The 25,772-nt window shown below is 42.6% G+C and overlaps 1 protein-coding gene across 2 annotated transcripts in view; it reads right to left on the bottom strand.

Moving 5' to 3' along the window:
• The window catches only part of POU6F2 (POU class 6 homeobox 2), a 310,874-nt gene that overhangs the window by 233,481 nt on the left and 51,621 nt on the right, over positions 1 to 25,772 (bottom strand). The gene's annotated exons all lie outside the window — the stretch shown is intronic.

Here is a 25,772-nt window from a genome sequence, read left to right as displayed (position 1 = left end):
CCCTATTAAAGCTCAACTAGCATGTGAGAGATTCCGGATGCTTGGGAGAGAAAACTTCAGGGGAAGCGACACAGGCAGCGCAGCTTTAATTGTGGGACGTGCTGCTTTCGTGTGCATGTTTTTACACCTCGCTCTTTTACTTTAATGCGGTAAGAAAAGGGTGATGGTCCAGCAGCGCTTTTTTCTTTCTTTTTTTTAAGCCTGCGAATGTCCTAGAGCTCTCTCTCTCTCTCTCGCTCTCTCTCAAAAGGAAGAGCTTTCTCACTCCAATAGCAATCAAATCAGAAGCAAAACAGCAACGCTCACAATATTAAAACTGTTTCCACAACACTGCAAAGTAATAATTCAAATGGCACAAGTATTTCATATAATCAAAAAACAATCAAGGCAAGGAAAGGAAAGGTTTTCTTTTGCCTTTGGGTTATTAGGCTCTGAAAGTCCATAATCTCACACTTAAGGAAAAAGATAGATATATACAGGCAGGCAGACAAATAAAAGAAACATATATATTCACATTTGAAAAAGACAAAACTAGGAAAGGATACTTACTAAATTTTTGCAATCATGCTGGTGTTTGGGACATTATAATTCCATAACGCATCTACGCAATATATATGTATAGTTTTCAAATGTTTCCTGATTATCTGAATCTATTTGATCTTCTCATTCAGAGGAAGGCAGGGGGAGGGAGTTCAGTTATGATTTCCAAAACAATCTAGCATTCTTCAGTTTTGCCAATAAACAGCAGAAACTGGGGTGGGGATGGGGATGGGGAGCCGAAAAGAAACAAGTGACCTTGTTGTGCGATCTCCCAACTATTTATTGCTAAGTTCATGCCTAAATGGTTCTTATGCAGAGAACAGGTGACCAGCGCAGAAATAGGTTGGTTAGCATGTTCCCTCTGCCCCAACCGCACATTGGTCGATGTGGTTGCCTATGGGTTTTTTTAATGTATTCATGTCTGAAAAGTGAATTTGATATGACACATGATAATCTATGAAAATGTTAATCAATACAAATAGTTTAAGCTGTCATCAAATGCACTTCTTTAGTCAATACTCATATCGCCGAAAACAATGTCACTGTCACCAGGGTTTAATTTGCACAGCACTTAAATATTGGACTCTGTGCATCAATGCACTCTTCTTCAAATACTGTAGGTAAACACATTTTCTCCCTATTTAAGGCTGAAGCACTCAGCGCGCATTTAGTTCAAGCCGAACCCTCCCTTTTGAATACCTTGATAGGTCCACTGGAGGGCAAAATTAATACTTAATTGAATCTCACAGTCATCAAAATAATCAATACTTTTTTATTATTTATTCTTTACAGTCTGTTGACTGTTTCAAACCTCAGAGGGAATGGGGTGGGGGGGGGAGGATTCATGGCTTTGAAACACTGTCATTTAACAAGGTAATTTTCAGTGGGACATTAGGGGTTGTGAAACATATAATAAAACAAAAATGGTGGCTTATAATAGGAAGAAAGAAAAGAATTATATTTCTGCCATCTAACAAAACAGGATAAATAAAAAAGAAGCAGCAAGTGCAGGGAGAGAGGGAGGAGGGAGGGAGGGAGACTGGCTTTTGAAGGGTTTTATCATATCAAGAGCAGAGCTGAGCTTTCATAATGCTGACATTTCTCATCCTGACAATCCTAAACAAGTGGAAAGGATGAGATCGGAGATATCATCTTTCATCACATTCCCCAGCTTAAGAACCAACATGACAGCTTCTCTCCCCTTTACACTGTTAATTACTAAATAAAATACTACTCTCTGTCAGCATTAGATTATTGCAGATAGGAACCAATAACATTACTCCATTGTTGTTGTTGTTGTTTGGCTGGTGGTGTTTTATTTTTTAAAAGTCCAGCAATACTTACCTTGAGCTTTTCAGAAAATAAATTGGGCTGTTTTCATCCTGCCTGGAATGTAATTAAAGCTGCGATCCTGAATCCGCTTACATGGGAGTAAGCCACATTGAATTCAATAGGGCTTCCTTCTGAGTAGGCATAGTAAGAATTGCACCGTTAATCAGCGATGCCAATTTGCCTGCTAGTATTTGTGATGTATTAATTAGTGTGAATGTGGCAGACATTTTAATGAACTTTGAGGTGTGTAGAGTCAGGCATTCGTGGGCTTTAATTAATTTTTTTTTCCATAATGCATTTTTATAGCATCTACTCAAGTGTATGCTGCTGTCAAACAGTCTGGTTTTCAAATAATTTGCATCTAAGGTGATCTCCAAGGAAAAGACAACATCCATATTCTTACTCTATTTTGCCCTTAAAACAAACCTTGAGGCTAGGTAAAGCTGAGATAGAACAACATACCCAAGCCATCAAAGCCACCTAGATGGAGTGACCGAACCCAGGTCTCCCTTGACCAAAGCCAAAAATGCTATCCATCAGAAATATCTGGGTGCTAACCGGATGGAGTCCAGTCTTGGCAGTGCCTTGGAAATGCTGGTTACCCTCCGATCCCTTTGAAACCTTCCATAGACCTGCAGATCTGAGGGCATCTCTCCTGATGGGAAGGGCTTGTTGCAAAACCTTTCAACCAGGAAATGAGAACTAGTTCTCATAAGGAACCAATATGTTGGCAATATACCACTTTCTGGGCAGACAGCAGGCGAGCCCAGAAGTCTGGCAGGAATGAAGCTCGTCTAGAAACCACCTTCCCAGGTGCTAGTTTTCAGAGAATATTTTGCGTGGAGGAGGAACTCCGTCATGTGGGTTCCTTGTCCAGACATCACCTCATTTACTGCTTGTGGGAATGAGGCCTCAGAGTGGGATTTGTTTGTTTGTTTGTTTGTTTGTTTTTTAAAGCTCTCTCTTGTTTTTATTGTTGCAATCTACAATTTTAACTGTGATTTTTTAAATGGTTTTGGATACCCTGGACAAGGGACACGGTAGCTTATATATGCATAAACAAACAGATTTTTTGTTGACATCTGTCTGGATGAAGTCAAACTGTGTAGTGACCTCTCGGGGGGGGGCAAGCCTGGGCAGCGTATATGGAGGTCCTGGGCTGTCCAGAAGACAAGACCAGCCTCCCCACCTTTCTGATGTCGTCCAAAGGAAAGCAGAGCACAAATGCAGGATTTGCTGGAAGGAGGCATACAAGGCGCCATCCAAGCATCTTAGGGCCTCCACTCCAGATCTGTGTAGCATTTACAGTGGTACCTCGGGTTACAGACGCTTCAGGTTACAGACGCTTCAGGTTACAGACTCCGCTAACCCAGAAATACTACCTCGGGTTAAGAACTTTGCTTCAGGATGAGAACAGAAATTGTGCGGCGGCAGTAGGAGGCCACATTAGCTAAAGTGGTGCTTCAGGTTAAGAACAGTTTCAGGTTAAGAACGGACCTCCAGAACGAATTAAGTTCTTAACCTGAGGTACCACTGTACTCTTTAGACATTACTTCTCCCGAAGATGTTCCGCAAGGCAGTCGGTACAGATTTTTCCTTGGGGTTTACTCCCAACGCCTTTCTCTCACAAATGAGTACAGTGGTACCTCAGGAGTACCTGTTAAGAACTTAATTCGTTCTGGAGGTCCGTTCTTAACCTGAAACTGTTCTTCACCTGAGGTACCACTTTAGCTAATGGGGCCTCCTGCTGCTGCCGCCACGCGATTTCTGTTCTCATCCTGAAGCAAAGTTCTTAACCCAAGGTACTATTTCTGGGTTTGCGGAGTCTGCAACCTGAAGTGTCTGTAACCTGAAGCATCTGTAACCCGAGGTACTACTGTATAGATACATCCTCAAAAATGGTACCATGTATGTCCCTTGTGCTGTTTTCACAGAAGAATTTCCAAGGGAAACTGTGTCAAAATGCATGGAAGCATTTATCCTGCCTCTGATACCAAAGAAGGCAAATCAGATGCAAGGGGTCGGCCACACTGGGCAGCTGGGAGGTGAGGAAAGAAGGCCACCAGGGATGGCTAACCTGTGGCCCCCTCAGTGTCGCTGGACTACAACTCCCAGCATTCCTCTCAGTTTTGCTGTCTGGGGCTGATAAGAGTTGGAAGACAACAGCATCTGTAGGGACACAGGTTAGCAACTCCTGCTATGCACACTTACATGGGAGCAGGCTTGCATAGGATTGCGCTATAAGACTGTCTCTGCCAAGTGTCTAAGCAGAACAGTTTCAGGCTGATATATATTTGTAAATACTGAGGGGTTTTTTTTAGAAAAAATTAAACATCCCTATCATAAAACAATTAAAAAGAAAAGCCCCCCAAGTGTTACTATGACTAAACACAAGCTATCAAAGAACTTAGTGCTGTCAGTTAGGATGAAATTTATGACAATTACACACAGTCAATTTATTATCACACATTATTAGCATGCATTAAATGAACATACGGCTTCTGCCTGACCCCCGGGGCACCCCCAGAGGTACAAGGCTCATTGAAATAAATGAGATTTATGTTAGCACAGTATTTGAAGAGGAGACAATCATTCATTAGGAAGACTGGGAAAGGGCAAGAACCTGCACAGAGACACAGATTTTAAAATAAATAAATAAGCGATCAAGGCTATCAAAGAGCTGAGTTATTTTCCTTGCGGTGATTTGCCCCCAATATTTGGCAATGCCCTTTCATAGCAGAAAGGCTGCAACATTTGCAAGTCCCCGTCTGATATTCATACTGTGTGTGAAATTGTGATGGAAGTCCTGCTGTGCTTATTGTTTTATTGGTGCTCCATATTAACCAATGGAGACATGTTTCTTGAATTTGTCTTTTTCACAGTTACTGTCCACAGATTCTAACAATGCCATAGCTAGTTGGCCCCTCATTACTTGACCTCATCAGAAAACTTGTCCGGGAGAGTCAAGAGCAGGAGGAAAGAGTGGGTGATAGAGACAGAGAGTGGGGGAATTGCTGGGCGGCAGGAAATTGGGGGGGGGGAGGATTTGCTTGGGCTTCGTTTCTTAGACCAAACCCTCTTTTCAAAAGGGTGACTCTTTTTTTTAAAAAAATGATATTTATTGAAGTTTCAAAAAAGGTTACAAAAATAAGAAAACGAAAAAAAGAAAAGAAAAAATACAAAATACAGAAAAATAAAAACACTTAAAAACAAATCAATCTTTCCATGTCTTGTCTTTCATTTACTTGTTTCCCTGACCTCCTCACACCTCCCTTTTTTGTATTCCAGTTCAGTTAGTTAATTCAGCAAATCCTTTCCCTCTTTGTTTTTATCCTAATCCTTTAACTTAATATATTGTAACTTTGGATTCTCACCTATTAACAAACCATTTTTACATACTCCTTTGTAACATTGCTGCTAAAACCACTTAACTTCATTCTGACATCATTCTAACATTCATTAATTTTGCAGTATTTCTGTAAATAGTCTTTAAATTTCTTCCAATCTTCTTCCACCGACTCTTCTCCCTGGTCTTGGATTCTGCCAGCAAAAGGGTGACTCTTCTGATGTTTTACACTTTGAGACCCCCTTGCAGTTTCATGGTTATTGTTTGTTTAGCTAATGTATATAAAGGCTGGTTGAAAGTCACTTATTACTTCTTCCAATTACCTGTCTCAGGACCAAACTACACTGTGACATTAAATGTCTTTGCACTGAATACATAGGTTTTTTTAAAAAAGCAAATTGTGTCAGCTGATGGTGCTGGTAATTAAAAGGATGAGAGAGGAATGGAGAGGGAAGTTAACCCTTTCCTACCCTGCTGCATTTCAAGAGAAAGTCCATCTTCTGATTTACTTTCCTCCTTGTGCAAAGACTGCTTCTGGCTCCACAAGTCTGGACCGTCTGGGGAATTAAAGATGCACAGTATGACTTTCAGGGGCTTCACTCTGGCAGTGGCATGCCCACTGTGAATTTAAAGCACACCTGTGTGGCTGTGGGGTCTCAGACCTGTGCCTGACACTCTGGCTGAAGAGGCCTCACTGCCTTAATCCCTTGATCGGATACTGATCCAAAATTTGTATGGCCACTTCCGATTCAGATGTTAACAGAGAAACACAGTTGGGTGCCATCACCACTTCTAACAGCTTCATAAGGATGTTGAACAGCACCTCATGCCTCACCTGCCAAGGCTTTGGCCTCACAGTGAAATGGAGGAACCTATTGACATAGTCGCTTCTGAATGTGCTCTGAAATCTGCAGTTCCTCCTGGTATTTTGGGGAGATGTATGTGGTGCAGCAGGCTGGATGACATCTATTCTAGAGCACATAGGTGGTGTAGAACTGGCTCCCAGGCTGGCGGAACACAGGTCAGGGCTCTTCAGCCCCCTGCTGTTTATGTCATGGGATGCCATGGGAAAAAATTTGTCCCCAATGCTAGCCAACAGCTATACAGTATGAAGCTACTGGGAACAGTCATTAAGAGTTTGGGGTGATACCTAAACTCTATTTCTCCATTACAGCTGAGTTAGGAGAAGGCCTGGAACGCTGCCTGGAGGCAGTGGTGAACTAGACAAGCATCAATAATCCACAAGGCCCCAAATAACTTAGGCCCAAAGTAACTTAAGGATAGTGTCAGGGAACTGACATCGGAGCGAGAGGCGAAGGGGAGGCTCCCAGATGATGCTGGCGAAGGACCCAGCAGCAGGGGAGAAACAGCTCAGTAGAGGGGGAAGCCAATCAGCGCAACACCAGGGATAAAGGGGGGCAAATGGGGGAAGTGGAGAGGGGGCTCCAGGACTCTTCACTGGACATCAGTGAGGAGAGCCCAGGTCCTCCGCTACCCACGCCTTCCCTGCGCAGAAGACTCCCGCGCAGTGAGAGGAGGAGGAGACTGGGTGTCAAACAACTTTTATGTTGGAAGAGGTTCAAGAAACGCCCACTGACGGATTCTGCCAGTGACTGAGGCAGCCACCATGAGAAGGGGCTGTGCAGTCATAAAGGTTTAACAAGGCAAATTAACCGAGAAAGGCACCAGTTTACGCACGAGTAACTCATACCCCTCTCTACAGATAGTCTGGTGACTTATATGCTGATCACTAAGATCCTGGGATGGGGCACTTCTAGTGGTTCCATATCTTCACTAGGGACTGAGCCTTTAGTCTGGCAGGCCATGCCCTGTGGAACTACCTGCTAGTGGAGGTTCAGCAGGAACTATCTTTGCTTTTCACACATCATCTGAAAGCTACCATTTAGACTGGCCTTCACAATATGAACTTCTCTTTTGAAGCAACCAGTATCTACTGATGTTTTATTGATGTTTTTAATTATGGATGTCTATTGACTAATCTTATAGAATCACAGAATTGTCATCTAGTCCAATCCCCCCCCCACACGTATATAGTAAGCTGCCTCGATATACTTGATTGCATCTACAACAGTGAAGCTAGGGACGGGTGGCGCTGTGGTCTAAACCACTGAGCCTCTTGGGCTTGTCAATCAGAAAGTTGGCGGTTCGAATCCACTCGACGGTGGTGAGCTCCCGTTGCTCTGTCCAAGCTCCTGCCAACCTAGTAGTTCAAAACCACATCCGTGCAAGTAGATAAATAGGTACCGCTGTGGCGGGAAGGTAGACGGCGTTTCTGTGCCCTCTGGTTTCCGTCACGGTGCTCCATTGCACCAGAAGTGGTTTAGTCATGCTGGCCATATGACCTGGAAAGCTGTCTGTGGACAAAGGCCAGCTCCCTCGGCCTGAAAGTGAGATGAGCACCACACCCCATAGTCACCTTTGACTGGACTAGGGGTCCTTTACCTTTACCTTTACAACAGTGAAACCACATGCCTTCATCTGCTCCAGCTGCAACAAAACACATCTTTCCTGCATTGATGTCTACAGCCACAAGAGACGCTATAACTCTCCAACGATTTGACGTTACCCCTGATGGCGCGCTCTTCTATTGTCTCTCGAGACAAATGGATGTCAACAATTTTTTTTAAAATAATGAATAAATAAACTTCCATGGGGCTGAGTTATAATCACTCCACAAATGCCATTTTCTAAAATGAACCTTAGCAAGAGTGGAGACCACTGAAAGACATTGCTTCCAACTGCCAACTGACAGAGCTGCTCTGGGAGGATACCGCGGTCAATGGTATAAATGGCACTGTCAAACAGTGCAAGAACTACAGAGCTGTACTCTTCCGCCCCTCTGTTGACTAAAACTGATCCATTCCCATAACCAAGTCTTAACCCAGAATGCTATGAGTCTACATAATCAGTTTCCTCCCGGTGTGTCTGGAGCTCCACCACCCCTTGAGCACTTCCCCCAGAAACAAGGTATTTTTGAGTGGGCTGCAATACTAGTGCTTGGAGAGGGGCAAAACCAGCTTATTCAACCCTATTCCTATCCTGGTCACAGTCCTAATCAGCTCTCATTGGGATGACATTGTTTAAAAACTTCTTTTCCTGACTGTGAATCTGTCCAGTCAAGGGACACCTTATCAACATGATGACATCCCACCACCATGCAGCCGGCTTTTTTGGGGGGGGGGGTGGATCATGGAACCAATCCAAGAGCGAGAGCTGGAAGAACTGCCCTTAATCTGAAAGGGTTCACACTCTTGCCCCAGTTCCCTTGGTGAAAAGTTTGGCAACAGGCAGCTTGCAAAAACTTTCACAAAAAGCACTCACTTTCCCCCTTAGCCTTAGATGAAATGTCCAAAAATCATCAGGGGTCCATGGAACTCACCAAAGCTGAAATTTGCAAGAACAACTTTTAGCATCACTGCAGAAATAATTACAGGTGTTTTTTCTCTCTGTTTCAATGTATGAAAGAGCTTGCAGAGCTTGTTTGAGATATTACAAAACTCTTACATAAAAGGCACATTGCTGCATCCTACATGTAGATCACCATGTGCACTGATGGCACCCATGGCATTTTTTTTGTTATTGTTTGACATTAAGCATATATGTCATGGAACCTGAAGACAGAACACATCAATGAGGAATCACAATCTGCAACGAAGCTCATTTTATTTATTTCCAACAAAAATGTGGGCATTTTCTTATCTTTGGAGTAGCTTTCCTGCAGATTGCACCAGCTGACTTGTGTTGCAATCCTACCCACTTACTTGGGAGTAAGTCCCATTGAATTCAATAGGATTTACCTCTGAGTAGATTGGTTTGGATTATTATCGCTGTAGGAATATGTGATTGGACTATCTTGGACATAGGGGTGCAGAAATAGGGGAAGAAAGAGGGTTATGCACAAGGATTGTGGGAATAGATTGGAACAAACTGGGATTTATTGTCCACAGTTTGAGATGCTGGAATTTGGAGTATTTGGTGATGGCTGGAGGGAAGAGAAGTTGAGGATACCTGAATAGTCATGATGGTGTAGAACTGAAATCACATAATAGATGGAAATATTGGAAATGGTCTGGTTTCTGTGCACATGGGGGCTTGAAGGAGTTGGATACACAAATTAATTAAAATGGCAAAGTTTAAATTCCAAACACCTGTAAGATTCAAACTGCACCATGGGGAAAGCAGCCAGCTATCACATAAACCGCATGAATCCACAGGTAAATCTAGAGTGTGGCTTGAAAGGCTGGAAACAGTATCAAAATTGAAAATTGGTTTTCATTAGACGAGAACATAAACCTTTTTTGAAAAGAGACAAAGAGACTCAATTTGTATATGATAATACTAAGCTGCAAAACTGGCTCTTCTAAGCCTTTGGTGAGTGGTGAGTTCCACAACATACTCATTAATCACTCCTTTAATTGAGCACCACCTAAAAGCTAACCATATTTGGTAGTGAAAAGAGCCAATTTCATGATTAAGCACATAAACAAATCAAAGGTCCCACCATTTTACAAATACATTACTATTTGTGGTTCTTTCTTTCGTCAGCAAAAGTCACGAGAAAGTTGTCTCTTCACTCACTTCTCATGGCACCTGATGACTTTTATCCTGGTGTTTCTCAGAGTATAAGAGGAACAAAACTGCTGATGTTTGAAGTTTTTTAAAAAACTTTTATCTTGAGCCAATCTCCATCCATCAACCATATTCTCCTTCTGTAGCATCTTATGCCAGAATCTGGTGTCTCCAACATTTTTCTTTTTCCAAACACCCCCTTTATGGTTCTGTTGAGGGATTTATTTCATCCTATTCCCGTAACTATGAATTAGTACTTCTCTGAAACTGTCCAGAGAAATCCATCCCTACTTCTGTCCTTCTGATCTTCTGAAATGGATTCTGACTGGAAGATTGGATCCCGCGTGACATTTGTCATGTATATTGCATTACATGTATGCATATTTACTTTAATATCAACTACTGAGTAGCAGCTCCAACACTGACCTCCAAGGAAGGAGTTTCAGAAAGCTCAGACATTCCAACAGACACAGTAGCTCCATCTGAAGAGGACTCCCATGTAGGGGGTGACTGCTGAAACAATGACCTGAATGAGCAGCTTGAGACCTCTGCAAAGACCTCTTCTCAACTGCCCATGACTCCATGCTCCTGTGTAATTCATTGCCTACTATAATCTGCCGTTCTTGTGAGATCTTTTGATGAAGGTTGGTATATAAATCAAAAGAAATAAAAATAAAATGAAAGCTACAAAGCACCACAGACTTCAGGTCAGAGTACAGAGCTTTTATGCCCTTTGCATTGATGGCTTGGCACAGTCATCTGGGCCCACCCCTGGATTTCAGCTATGCTCTGTGGAGCAAGTTGTCGGCTTCTTCTTTGAGCCACCTAAGACCTGGTACATCCTCTGTTTGACCTAAAGCTCTTTCTCTCCCGGTGCTTTCCCCCTTTAGTCTGCCCCCCCCATATGTCTCCTTGCTCCAACTTGCCTTTCATCTGCCCACATACACCTCCAAGTCACAGTGGACTATGTGCAGCACAAACTGGACACCAGTGGAGACCAGTCCATTAGGGTGAATGGGAAACAAACCTCAGGGGGCCCTCAGCTAGCCCCTATCTCCCTGCTTTACTAGCAACCAGTCCAAGAGGTAACCCTGCCCATAAGCTTCCTCCTCCTTATTCCCTAGTAGAATTCAGCAGGGAAAAGGATGCGTACAAAGCTATAATTAGTTGTCTCTGGCCCCATCTACTGTTGGTCTTCCTGCCTTCCATCAGTCCCAAAGGGCATCAATGACTGCCAAGTACAACATGGGATAGATACAAACAAGATTTATAAAGAAGATGAAGGAGAAAAAAGATATTGTGAGGACAGAACATGGGAGAACTATGAAACAATAGACCAGATTTTCAGGGTTGCTCATGCCATCGCATTAACGAATGCTTTGAGGATGTCATCTGCCTTCTACTACTGTTGTCACAATCCCAAGTAGCACCAATATTTTTGTACACAACCTTCTTGCCTCATTTGGATGTCATAATATCAGCTTAGGACCAACACAATATAGCAGACATAGTTCAGTGGTCGCCACACTCCCCCAGCCCCGAAGAACACTTAACATTTATACAAGTTTTTCTTCAGTACTTTAATATCCTCCCCATTCTTCACACCCCATTTCTAAGGTGTAGAATCTTGGAAACAGAACTTTTAATATTTCTTCCTCAACATTTTACCACTTTATGGTGTCAGCTGCTGTGACTGCTTTCGGTATTATTATGATCTTTTCTCTGAGGAATTAATACTTACTTTCATCACATCCCACTTTGATTACCTGTACGCAGAAGACGTTTAGGGCCTTCTAAAACCACCTGTTTCTAACCTCAAGGGGATTTCTAACTCTACTGCCAAGTTAATTCCTCTTACTGGGGAAGAAGTGTATTATTCTTGCTTCTCCCATTCAATTCCTTGTCAGCATCACCAGCTTTTTACTGCTCTTGGCATTTAAAGTATACTAGCATCTTCTACAGACACTCACAAATCTCATTGGGCTGAGTCACATTCTGCCTTCCAATGCCGCTTTAGGAACTTCCACTTATATTCATCTTAGTATTTATATTCTCTCTTCTTCTGTCAATACTAGAAACACTACCTGACAAAATCATACCACTGCTGATTTTTTAGTAGCATTGTAAAGCATTGTCCATATACATCTCTGCTTTTTTTAAAAAAGAAGAGAACTATGTAGTTTGCACTTCTTGTCACCTATCTAGAACTTATAAGAATAGGTTGTGCTAAATAGGAAAATATGTGCTTGGGTGCTACTAATGGCATCCAAATGTATTTATTTATTAACAGTATGCGGCCTAATAACTAAGTTCTTTGGGTATCTTGCAATAACACAATTGTAAATCCATGGTGCTTAAGGAATCCTTCCCCACTGCTTGTTTCAAGAACTTGAGTTGAAAGTAACAACAACAACAACTAACAACTTGACAATATTGTGTGGTATGAAGTTTATATCCAACAGACCTTTGTGATCGCTAATACTTCAGAAATATTGTTGCTCACAATAAAACATTCACAAATCCAAAATGTTAAGTACGAAGTAGGCTACTAAGTGGGACACGGGTGGCACTGTGGTCTAAACTACTGAGCCTAGGGCTTGCCGATCGGAAGGTCGTCGGTTCAAATCCCCGCAACGGGGTGAGCTCCCGTTGCTCGGTCCCTGCTCCTGCCCACCTAGCAGTTCAAAAGCATGTCAAAGTGCAAGTAGATAAATAGGTACCACTCCGGCAGGAAGGTAAACGGCATTTCCGTGCATTGCTCTGGTTTGCCAGAAGAAGCTTAGTCATGCTGGCCACATGACCCAGAAAATCTGTCTGCGGACAAACGTCGGCTCCCTTGGCCAGTAAAGCGAGATGAGCGCCGCAACTCCAGAGTCGTTCGTGACTGGACTTAATGGTCAGGGGTCCTTTACCTTTAGGCTACTAAGTACTCAGCCTTTCGCCCAGCAATCCTCTGTCAGTGCCCCATATAACTGCTGACTTCACCTACTGCTCTCCAATCTCTAATTGATGCAGAACCTGAGATAGTCAAAAAGCATAGCTTCCCAACTTTAGGGAATATGACATATTGCTGGGTATCATCAATAAACCTACAGCATTATACCCCAAAGCCATTTCTGAGAGGTCTCACGTAAACATTGAGATAGTGGAATGGACACCTGCCCAAAGATTGGGACCTTTAATACGAATGCTCATCACTTGCCAGCAACCAAATTCCTCAGTCTTCTCAGAAGTAACTTCAAAACCACTTTAATCCCTCAACCAACCAACTATATTATATTTATTATAACTCATTTATTATATTTATATTCCACCTTTTCTCTAAGGAGCTGAAGGTGGAAAACATACTTCTCCCCCTCTCCATTTTATCCTTACCACTCTGAGAGGTAGGCTAGGCAGAGAGAGACTGTGACTGGTCCAAGGGGAGCTTCCTAGCTGAGGGGGGAATCGAAATCTGACCTCCCATGTCCTAGTCCAACACTCTAGCCACTAGGCCACACTGGCTCTCAATATCTTAAAGAGACAATATGCTGCATTCAGTAGATTGAATATAATCAGGATAGTGTTTCTCCCCTTACCCTTGGTTGGGATAAAATTATCCACCACAGACGAAAAGGTCAGTTTCTGTGTCTTATCAATCTCAAAAACTCAACCGCAAAAAGTCAAGGATATTAGCGAATCAACCACTACTGCTTGTTTACTGGTTCACTCACATACACAGACAACTCACTCCCAGTTACAGGACAACATGGTCTCAGCCGAGCTCACTACTGTACATTGACTGCAATGATAATTTTTTCTTAGCATGTGCATGGCTTGACCTTTTATGTATGTGTCTATATTGGGTCATTGTTGGAGTGGCAATCCTTCCTTTTCAGAGCCCTTCCTCTCTCAAACTAGACGGACCATTAGCCGGACTCTCTTTATCCAGTGGTTTAAATAGGTTGTGCAGCAATGCCACAAGGACCTAAACCTTCTCTAGATGTTCTACATCAGTGTCCGTGAGTACAGGAGGGTTCTCACTTGAGAAGCTCACCCTACAATCACTGGCGGAGGAAGAGGAGTGCCCCCAGAAGAGCGATCCTGGTGGGGTGCCATTGCGGCTGCTCCCCACCCGCAGGCGGCATGCCATGCCCCCAGAAAGTGCGCCATCTGCTCTCCACGCCGCCCCCTGGTGCTGGTGCTGGAGCATGAAGCTCTGCCACTGCCTACAATTCTTGGAGGGCAACAGAAATGGTGACTGGAGATGGAGCTAGCACATTTATTCTCATTCCCCCCTTGCATCTTCTATTTAACTCCGATGCAGAATGCCTGATGAGGGTTATGGACTTTCCTTCTCCCTTCAGTCAGTTTGCTTCTCACCTTAATATGCAAGTACGTCTCAGCAACCTTTTGGTGTTTTAGGGCCATTTTTTTGTCATTAAAAGGGCTTCTGCATGGCAATGTCTCTCTGTCGTTACAATTAAAAGTTTACTATGAAGTAGCACATATATGAAGTAGCACATACTGTATAGTATTGGGGGTTATTACAAAAGCCAAGATGGCTTCGGGATTTCTTAGTGTATTCAAATAAAGTGCCTCCCCCCCCACCCCAAGAATATTTCCTAATTTTGAAGGGTGAAGGATTGGTTTTCTGGGGGGGCATGTCTGCTATGTGTGCACCTTATAATTCATGTAACATGAGTATGGTAAGAAAGACAAATTCTATTTTTTTCAAGTTTAACTTCTGTTTTCTTGTCTTCCTTTATAAAAATCCACATAAACAATGCAGCCCAATTTTAATGGGGAAACCAATTGGTGACCTAATCAAAACAAAAATACGCAGCTTCCATTGTTATTCCCCCCCCCCCCACAAGCCTTTTCTTATTTACAAAAACGGATAAATTACAGTAATTGTTCAACTTCACCATTCAGGAGTATCTAGCACAAGTCGCCTTTGATGACATAAAGTGGACAATTCTTTTGATTTTCTAGAAACACTAAATCAATCCTGCCTTTGATGTCATATTTTGGTTTTAAATGAAGGTTGATCATACGTTCATTTTAACAAACTCGTTGTTTTCCCCATCGACATCAACAAAGCAGGATGTAACCTGAGTCTCTTATATGTGCATGCTGAAGAAAAGCAATCGGGAACGATGGCTGTGATCTTCCTGCCAATAAAGCAAGTGGCAATGTTTTCACTGCGTTAAAAAAAGTGCAGGGTTGCACTTAATGGCATTGTGCTGGCTTTCTGTTGTTTTAATACAGGTTTCTATCAAGTCTCATAAAAGCAAACATCAGACATACAGATATTTGAGCATTCCATTGATAACTGAGCATACAAATATGCAGCCCACACTGTACACAGTAATAGCCTTTCATTCAAAACAGAGAAAGTTCCATCAGACACTTTTATCAAAAGAATGGATGTTCGTACTCTTTGGTTCACCATTGGCTCAGCCAGTAACTGGCTGCTAGGCATGGCTTAGATCATTTGCATTGCATTCAGGACTCAACCATCTGCAAAATGGGCTATGGAAAGCATGTCTAGTTTCATTCTCAGAAAGTAAAAAATGGAACCCCTCACATATTCTCTTTCATACCAGCAGAAATCTGAGAACGTCATTCACAACCAGCTTTAGCGCTGATGTCTTCTAATGGCTCATTTCTCTTTTACTGGAAGGTTAGTTGCCAACTGCCTCCAGACTTCTTAAAACAAACGAACACAAATAATAACACAAATCAGTTTTTTAGTGCTCTGACATTTTCTGACATAGCTGTAGAACATTTACCTTACAGTGGAATCACATCAACAATAATGTCAAGGATTATATCATTTTAGCCCTGGATTAGTAGCCATAGGATTAGTAACTGGTATCCTGTTAGTAGTAGCAGAAGTAGCAGCAATATGTAGTTGCGGTAAAGATTGCTAATAGCCTATTGCTGCAGATATTAAAATTTCCCTCTATAAACTCACATAAATATATGGCACTCAAAGGCCAGCACCTCTAGGATGGGGTTCATAATGTTCTTATTGTGTCCCTTGACCTTTCATGGGAATTTACTAGCTCCACAAGATTCAGGAAGTGACAACCATCGTCTCGTGGGCATTTGAACAGTCCCCTCTTATTTATAGGTGTAAAGGTTTTGCTTGAAATGATGGACAGAGTTGGAAAACTCTCTGCCTTTTACCTACAGTATCTTGCTTGAAGCTGTTTGCTACTGAGGCTAAAGCATATTAATAGGATCTGCCTGTTAGTTGTGAAATCAAGTTGAGTGGGCAATGGCATTACACCATGTGTAAAGTTGATACCAAGCCTTTCGGTGAAAGATTGCAGATCAATAAATTATATTGTAGCCATTGACAACACAGTTTTATTGGCTTGGTTTCCAGTTTACCATATGGAAGGTGGAAGCCATATGGAACCATATGGAAGATTTGGAAGCCACTCTCCTTTAATCCTATGTACTCCTGTCCTCCTGGGAGGCCTAGCACATGGCTCTTTTCCACAGAGTCAGCAACGCACCAGGGAGGACAGCACCAGTTCCATGGGGAAAATCCCACATGGAAGACCATGGTTGCAGACTTTTCAATATTACACCAATTGTTGGCATCCGTCTGTCAGGAATGAGCCAGCTCCCACGGAAGGTTTGCAGCCAGTTGCAACAAACTGAAGAAAGCTGCCAGGAACAGAGAGGGTTAACTGCCAGGCAGGATGAGTATCAGCGATGCCAACTCCCCTGCCCCTTGGAATGCCAGCTGATAAGAGAATGGCTGAGGGCGAGCAGGAACTCAGCCAATTGCTCTACTGGCGCGAACAGAGAAGGAAGCAGTTTGTCAGAACGGGAAGAGATTGTTCCTGAGCCAATCCCTCCTAAGACTAGCCTAAGGGGAGAGCTTTTAGACCGGAAACAAGGCAAAAGGCGCAAAGTGAGAAGGTTCTATACCTTCTGTAACCAGAAGGGAAGCTCGGAAGGGTCCTGATGATTGATGGTGGTGGCGGCATGTTAGAGCCATCCAGAGAACTCTGTTTGTTTTTGCAATAAATCTTCCTTTTTAATTAACCACGCTTGCTGTGTTATCAAGTCGGAAACCAGGACTCCTGACGCAGTCTATCACAAGAGACGATGGAATGAAGTCAAACCACAGGAGAATCACAGCGCCTGCTATGGCTGGAGAGACCAGTAACTCATAACTGCTGCCTCCCGCAGTGTGTTTATGTATAAAGTTGTTGTTTATGTATTTTATTATGTGAATCATTCCTGTCTCGGTGACATCCACGCTTAGTCATATCCACTGAATGGAAGATGGCGCGATCCCCAAGGACATGCTGTACAGGGAGCTGACTTGAGGGACCAGGCCTGTTGGCAGACCAACTCTGTGTTACAAAGATGTCTGCAAAGGTGACATGAAGGCTGGCAGTATCAACCTCACCGTGTGAGAATCCCTTGCAGGTGACCACAGTGCTGGGAGACAGTCAGGTTTGTATCCACAGCAGTGACCAGAAGAGGAATAACTGCTGGGAGGAGCGCAGAGAGAATGAATTCCATGGTGTATCTGTAAAAGCAAAACCAGATGCCTTCATCTGTCCCAGCTGCAATGTATCGGTCTCTATGGCCACAGCAGGCGCTCTAACTCTCCAATGGTTTTTCTTCACCCCTGATGTTCCATTGTCTCCCGAGACAGATAGATGGCAATAACAATGTGAATCATCTGGCATGGTTTTATTGTACTCACTCTCTCACTCTCTCTCAATCTGTGTATGTTTAGCTATTGTAAAGCACTTCCAGATATTTCAGTTAGCAAGTGATCTAGAAATGGAAATAATAAATATATAGATTAAAAAGCCAACCCAGATGAAGGTGGTATCTGGACCTGTAGCCTTAAAAATAATAATAATAATCTTCCACAAAGCAGGCCAAGTCCTGGTCAACACTGATTGCTTCTCTCACAAGAGAGCCTATACCTTCAGTATAATTGTGTCACAGTGGAGGTGTGCAGGAGCATAAATGTGTGGCTGCCATTTCCAATGACATCCACACACGTGGTCCGGAGGCTGGACTCTAGGGCTTCAAGCTTTTCTTGTCTCATCTCCTTAAGTGCCCCAATAGAAAAGGAGTAATTTTTAATGTGAAAATAATACCGATGTCTTTTTTCAATATTTGAGACTGTACAATCTCTGAAAATAGTTCGGTATTTCTTTGCCTTTTGTTAAATCACTGAAATACCTTTACGTTGCTTCTTAAATGTGTTTTGTGTCCTTTAACATGTAATTTTCTTTTATGTCAATCAGTTTGGACTTTGCTATTACCTGCCACTTTAAGTACTTAAAAGAAATGAAGTATTTCCCCCCCCCCTTTAATGTGGCACAAAAATTGAACTTGAACATTTTTGCAATTGTGGAAGATAACATGGTTGGCAGTATTGGTATAATTTGAAAAGAAGCAAAAAGAGGACATCAGACAAGAAAGCACGTATGTACGTGAACGGAGCCCATGCTAGGGATAGGAAAAGGAAACTCTACTAATCTTTTCTTAACAAGATTGCATTATTTCATCTAAGATTAACTACCTATTGCGCCCGACTTTTCCTTGCACAGTGGGTTGGACAAGCTAGTTCAGTGTTTCCCAAAATAGGCAATACCACCCCCTGGGGGGGCAATGAAACAATCTGGGGGGCAGTAGTAGCCTCAGGTGCAATTGGGGGGCATTGAATAAAAATAAGGGGGCACTGGAAGCATGAAGAAAGAAGAGAATTTTGAAAAACCATTTGCATATGTTTCGTGTGTTGTGTAATGACGCTTACCAATGTACCATTGAGTTAAAGTTGTAGTGATTATTTTCCAAATAAACACACAAAAGGCAAATTATAGGATGTAAGTAGAAAAATAGATAGGAAAATTTGTTGTTGCATCTTTCTTTCTGTTTTTTGCTTAAAGAAGGTAGATTTCCAGGGTGGGGAGCGCCCAGTATTCCCCCCCCCCAGAAAAAAGAGCAGTGGGCCAAATAAATTTGGGAAACTCTGATCTAGTTGCACTTACGTTAGCCATTCCGACTAACTTTTCACATTTATTTAAATGGATTCCAAGTTAGTGACTACGCTAGTATGAACCTTCAAATATTGCGCAGTATTTACTCAAACCTCTGCCACTGTTTTGAACCACTACTTGCTCTCTGTCAGTGTTCCTCCCTTCTTACGCCCAAGCCATAGCATATTGCGCAACCTGCCTTCCCTTGTGCAACCTTGCTCCCCCACCCCACCCTGACTTCATGCAAATCCAGGATTGTGCTGCAGCACTACAAATCCTCCAATCAGGGCTGCATGGTGATATTTTCACATAGATGTCAGCACTATTTTTATTGTCAGCTGATTTTCCTTTCCCAAAGGGTTAGATCATTGCACCCTCCTCAAATTCTAGGGATGCGAAAAGCAGACGAGTGCTTAAAATGGTTCCTCGGAAACTACAGGGTTTTGTTTTGTTGTTGTTTTTTTGTATAAGCTCTTCCATCATAAATAAGGGCCTCCATATAGCCTGCTGCCTGATCTACAGAACACTCTGGAGAGAGGGAGTAAAGGCACATTTTGGATGAGAATTATCAATCAAAATCTTCCACAGAGTTAGAACTGCTGTTGGAACAGATCGATAAACACTACTTGTTGATCTACAGCAATGCAACCATGACATAATATATATCTTACATAAGTGAGGGTGTGTTATGTATCCGTAGCTAGATGAACACGCATATACTAATTATATATTAATATAAAATATGGGCAGAATTTTACCTACAAAATCGTCCTATTGACAGCTTGCAATGAGGTGAAGTCACACATTAATGGAAAGTGGGTTTTGTTTTTTTTGTTTTTGTAGAGCACCAATAAATATAAACCTTGAGATCAAATTAGGCTAAAACAAATGCCTCTCTCTCTCGGATACACACACAACCCATGCGCATGGTGCTCCAAAAGCACTTCTTACCCCAGTAGGCTTGCAATTTAGAAAACAGATACCAGAGAAATAGCAGAGGGAGGGAAACTGAGCATGGGGAAAGAGAGGAAGAAAATTTGGCTCTTTCAGTTATGCTAGGGAATGGCTATGAGGGGGTTGTGTAAAAGAAAGTCTTTGTAGAAAATGCTTTGAGGAGGGAATTTAAGGAAGTAAGAGAGGTGTTCATGCATAAGAGGACAGCAAGCAAATACCACCATGGTACTATTAAAGAAAAGGAGTTTGTGTTCCACACAAGTAAAACTGCCTGGAAAAGATTTGGCAGTGTGATGATCTCTTGTTTCTAAGTGCCCACAGAAAGCCTTAATTTATGTGTCTAGTATATTAATTCCAAGATTTCATGAAGGAGAAAAATGGATAAGCCAACATTAAAATCTACATATGCTTTTAGCCAGTAATATGGTAATCAGAATTTCAGGGCCCAATACTGTGAAACTTGCTCATTTGAACAACTGATAAATTTTACTATTTGCACGCTTCATCTTGCATTAAATGTATTAATGTGTTCATTAAAGTGTACAGAAAATCATATACTTAAAACCAGTGTTTCTGTAGCAACCTAATCCACAAATGGCTTGAATTTCTTCTGCAACCCAGTCCATAAACCTTGGGAAATAATGAAATGAAGGCGACATTTCCTGAACAGTTAGGAAGTCGGTTGTCACTGAACTCACTTGCAGTTTGTTTACGTATCATATTATTCAGAATCACTATTTGACACCCAAATATATTTGATACTAATTTTGAATTGCTATTTGCCTTAAATAGTTGATTTTAATATTTGATATTTGTCCATTTTTTTACCACCAGTCTTTGACAATTGGCATACAATTGTTTGTAACACCTGAAGGCACGATAGCAGACATGCAATATTTAGTATTTGCCTGCATTCAGTAGGTGCTATCTATGCAGTAGTAATTCGTGGGTGACTTGCAGTGGAATTTTTATTGTATAGCACTCAGTAACTAAGATGCAAGGTATGTGATCTAATAGCAGGAAGGGTACAACCCTAAATCCAAATATTCTTGTCAAGTCTAGCTACTAGTATAAATGTGCTCACCTTCCCTTTTATTCCAAATGGGCTTGTTACTTCATCCCCCAAAACAGAAAGAAAACAAAAGGAAAACAGTCATGACATTACATGACATCCAGTTGTTGTGGAACCAGGCACAGTGGACTAAGCGGGGGGCGGGGTGGTACTCACACAATAAAACACAGGACAGCAGTGCTGGGATTAAATCAGGCCACAATTTTTATTGATTAAAGGTGTTAGAAAGTTTTCGTGTAGGTGTCGGGTGTAGATCCTGAAATCAACCAACTTCTGGGAATTAGATTCCTTCCCTGGTTGTTGGAAATAAGCGGATCAAATGAAAAGGAGCGTTCTTACCAGTTAGTTTCTTTAATAATCACAGCGAGAGACAAAGGAATGCTTATCTCTCTAGAGATGGTGTTGCTCCCAGTAAAGGTTCACTCCTCCGTTCCCATTAATCTACGTCATTCCTACGTCGGGTAATTAGAGCTTGTTGCTGCTGAGCTCTCTGTTCTATCACTTTCAAAGTCCATCTAGTATTAGGCGAAGGGGGGTCAGGAATGCTGTCCAGGGACACTGAATCTGCCAGTTGTCCCTCTCCTGGTGTTTCCTCTTCTAGCTGTTCCTCACCCAGTATTTCCCAGCTTTCCCCCTCTGGACTATGCCCTTCTGCACACCACTGTTCTAAATCAATTCTGCCCTCCTGCCCCTGGGAAGGTTCAGGAAAAGGCGTGTGTGGCTCCCACCATTCCTCCTCAGTTCAGCCCCTGACACCAACCCAACTGCTGACTGATGGTTGAAAGGGATTGACCAAGGTTAAGGATCACCCTATGGCATGCACCGTATCACCGGCAGGGGGCGCTAAAGCCTGTCAGCCCCTGAGCTGGGCGTCTGCACATGTATCACCCTCACAAGCTCCCTTAAAGGGATACCCAAAAACAGTGGCATAGGAGGGCCTTCACCCTGTGCCCACCTGGTCTAAGGATCCAACCCAATGCCTTATGCACAGCAAGTTGTGATGGTTGTTATGAGATAGTGAAAACCCACATTGCTCCCGAGCCATGCTCCCTCGCACACACCCAACTGGCTGCTGAACCTTGCAAGCGTGTCACAGCAGATGGCATGGCAAGATGAGGAGGAAGCACTAAAGCTGTGAGGGGGAAGCTCTGCCATGGCTATGACACAGCATCTGCTCCCCATGATTTGGGGGCAGGAGACAGGCAGCTTGCTTAGTGTGATGGCCTGGGACTCAGGCTTGGACTTGGAACCAGAGGAATCTCAGTCTGCACCAGATCCTTTGCCTCAGGCATCATCTGAACCAAGTCTGGGGCCTGGTCCTGAAGAGTTCCAGTCTGCACAGGTTCCCCTGGAACAAATACCAGCTGGGTTGAGTCAGGGGCCTGAGCCTGCCCTGGTTCCAGATGCCTTCATCTGGGCCATCGCTTACAGCTGCTCCACTACCGGTTGGGTGAGGGGAGGCTGAGGCTGGCTCTGGGTCTAGTAACCCACCGACGTCTCCCGAGCTGCAGAGACTCATGTCTGAGAGAAGGAGAGACCTGAGTACTCGCAGGAGGAGTGCTTGCCTTCGGGCGAAACAGGGAGGTGAGTCGCCGGGGGATCAGGACCGGCCGCTACCCCGACAAAGATAAAAGGCTGCTGGACCCTGCCCCAGGTTGCGGGAGCAACATTGCTGTATGCTAGATCCTGCCTGAGATCCTGTACCTGTCCTTGCCTGGCTTCCTGCCTTGGCCCTGTTGGACTGACCTTCGGATTCTGGTCTGGTCCTGGACCACGTTTCATGGGTTACCCCTGGGCCCAGCACACTTAGGTACTGAGTCTGTGACGTAAACACGTTTTTCAATTGTTCCATTGTGAATTTTAAATTGCCATTTACAAGATGGGGTTCCAAATCTGAGAGAAAATGATTTCCCAAGGCCGTGGAGTGAGTCTGTGGCAAAACATCGTAACATTAAACCTGTTTCTAACATTCCAGCATGATGGAGAATCAGAACATAGGATGCAGAAGCAGTCTGAACCTCAGTCGTTGGATTCAGTGGAGGGGTATGAGAGACAGGGTTTCGTTTCAGGCCCAGTGATGTACATGGATCTCTTCACTTTCTTCTATAAAGATGAAAATGCCTTTCAGACCCAAGAATGGGAAGAAAAGTGCCACAGTTTTGGACACTAAAGGTGGACTGGTCAAAATCTGTCCTCCATTATTACTTGCAATATACATCCTTCTGAACACATTATACACATCAGGGATTTTGCTTGCCATTCAATAAGTCCCACAAGTCCTCAAGGAGAGGAGCTTGTGGCTGTCTGGGGAGGGAAAGGAGGGGCAGCAAGTGGAAAAATTGAGGGAGATGTATTTGGGACAAGAAGATAGAGAAGGGGGCTCAAGAGTACATGTTCACCAGGAATAGAATCATAGAATCATAGAGTTGGAAGAGACCCCAAGGGCCATCGAGTCCAACCCCCTGCCAAGCAGGAAACACCATCAGAGCACTCCTGACATATGGTTGTCAAGCCTCTGCTTAAAGACCTCCAAAGGAGGAGACTCCACCACACTCCTTGGCAGCAAATTCCACTGGCAAACAGCTCTTACTCTCAGGAAGTTCTTCCTAATGTTTAGGTGGAATCTTCTTTCTTGTAGTTTGGATCCATTGCTCCGTGTCCGCTTCTCTGGAGCAGCAGAAAACCACCTTTCTCCCTCCTCTATGTGACATCCTTTTATATATTTGAACATGGCTATCATATCACCCCTTAACCTCCTCTTCTCCAGGCTAAACATGCCCAGCTCCCTTAGCCGTTCCTCATAAGGCATTGATAGGGGGCGGGGTGTCTGAGTGTGTGTACAGTTTGGATGGGGTCAAGAAAATGGGACCAGAAAGAGGTAGAAATTGCTAAGTAAACATGAGACTGGAGGTTTTTGAAAATGTGCTGGCTTCACACCTTCCACAAAAACAAAGCCAAGATGGCGTCCTTCTAGTTGACAAAGACTGGTGGTGGTGGTGGTGGTGGCAAAGTGGAGAGGTGCAATCAGTTAAATATACTGGGGTTCTCTGAGAGGAAAATTTATGTGAGGAAACTCAAGCAAATGTTTCTTACACATTAATTTTTGCCAAAGAGGAAACATATTTATATTACATTTTATAAAGCACAATATATTAAAACCTATTAAAGAATGCAGGGCTGGTCCTATCATTTACTGTCTAAATTGAAAGAGATGATAGTATCACTTTAAACAATCCAATATTCTAGACGTATATAATTTATTATATTGATAAACTTGGTCAGACTCCCACTAAGTTTTCTCTGAACCAGACTGAGGTCCAACGTTCCAGAGAGAGGGAAAATGTTAAAGCCATTTGTCAGCCGTCATTAAGTACTTTTAAATTTAAAATTAGCACCAGGTCTTAGGAAGCTTATATTGAAACCCATTTTAGGAAGGCTCAGGTGCTGTTTTAAATGATAATAATATAAAGTGAAGTGCCCCTACTCTGGGCATAGAGGACAACACAAACAAATCCTTTCGGGTGAGCGTACATTCTGCTTGAATTGCAAATGACCCTGCTAAAAGAAATTATGTTGAAGTAGCATTTTAAGTTATTCTCCTGCATGCATGTATTTCAGCACTCTTAAGGGCATTCTCCTTACTTTTAGCAAACAAACTTCGACTGCCTTCTGCGGAGGAAAGAAGATTTTTCCACAAGCTCTTGGTTAATTTATTATTAAATGTTTGTTTGAATTAAGTAGCCTGTCGGTGCCCTTATTTAGCCAGGGTATTGTGACCTGGCTTTGCACCCACAACCATCAGTTTCTGACACAATCAGTTCCTTACGTTTTGACTCAGTTACTGGAAAGGATGCTGAAACTACAGAAGGCTTGCTGATTTTTAATTCTGAACAGTATCTGTTACCATCATCATTATCATCATCATTTCAATGCATTTATGCAAAGAATAAGCACGGATAGAACAAAGTATGCTCATGTAAAGTATGCTCATGTAAGACGGACGCAAATCACCCAAAAGAAATTCTCAGAAGTATTATTTTGAGGATAACAGCAACTTTGATACATAAAAAGTCAAGACCACTTTCATCAAGTATTCATTTGCAAGACTCTCGTCCTTCCATAGTTTTGATGAAGCTTGTTTACCTACTTTGCCTGCACAGCAAAGTTTCAACAAGTACCCCTCTGCTGTTAGTGCAGTTTGCAATCTCTGCTTGGAAACATCTTACACAGCTTTACTCAGGTGTCAGCTCAGCTGAATTCAATGGGGCTCCACAGCAAAGGATTGAAGCTTAATTCTTGTCCCACTGCTGCTATCACGCGACATGTGTGCAAGTCTTGCCCATGGAAAGCAATGGATTTTAAAAAATGCTCAATTTGCATTGGATCCTGCCCATAGTTTTATCTTTTGCATCCTTACATATTTTTCATATAACATATTTTAAACAAAATCTAAATATAAAGAACACTTTAACAATAATATTGCTTTAGAGCAGTTTTTGCAAGTCTAAAGTGTTTCACATACTACATTTATCTGTGATTTCTTTATAACAGCTCTGTATTCTGATAAGGTGCTGATTTCCTTCACAATCTTATGTATGACTTTAATCAGTACAGTAAAGAAGGCAATTTCATAATTCTAATCTCAGTTACTCTGATGACTATCTGAAACCTAGTTCACAATCCAGTTAAATCACTTTACATACTAATTTTAAAGGCCAAATCCGCTTAAGTATTGGTGATTTGGCTTAGCTAGGTTTTAGGCTGGGTTTCTTTGATCTGAATTCCATTCAGACTAAATTTCTTTCAAAATGTACACGGACAGACAAAAAACCTGGCTTCATGCATTCAATACTGCCTTAAAAAAAAAAAGACTCCTTGCTACAATTATGCGCTATTGCAACATTGCCAAAACCTCTCTTTTCATTAC

The sequence above is a fragment of the Podarcis liolepis genome (assembly GCF_965112155.1).
Source record: "Podarcis liolepis genome assembly, chromosome: 12".
Lineage (NCBI taxonomy): Eukaryota > Metazoa > Chordata > Lepidosauria > Squamata > Lacertidae > Podarcis > Podarcis liolepis.
The sequence above is the reverse complement of the archived record's forward strand: the minus strand, read 5'-3'. Positions and strand labels throughout refer to the sequence as shown.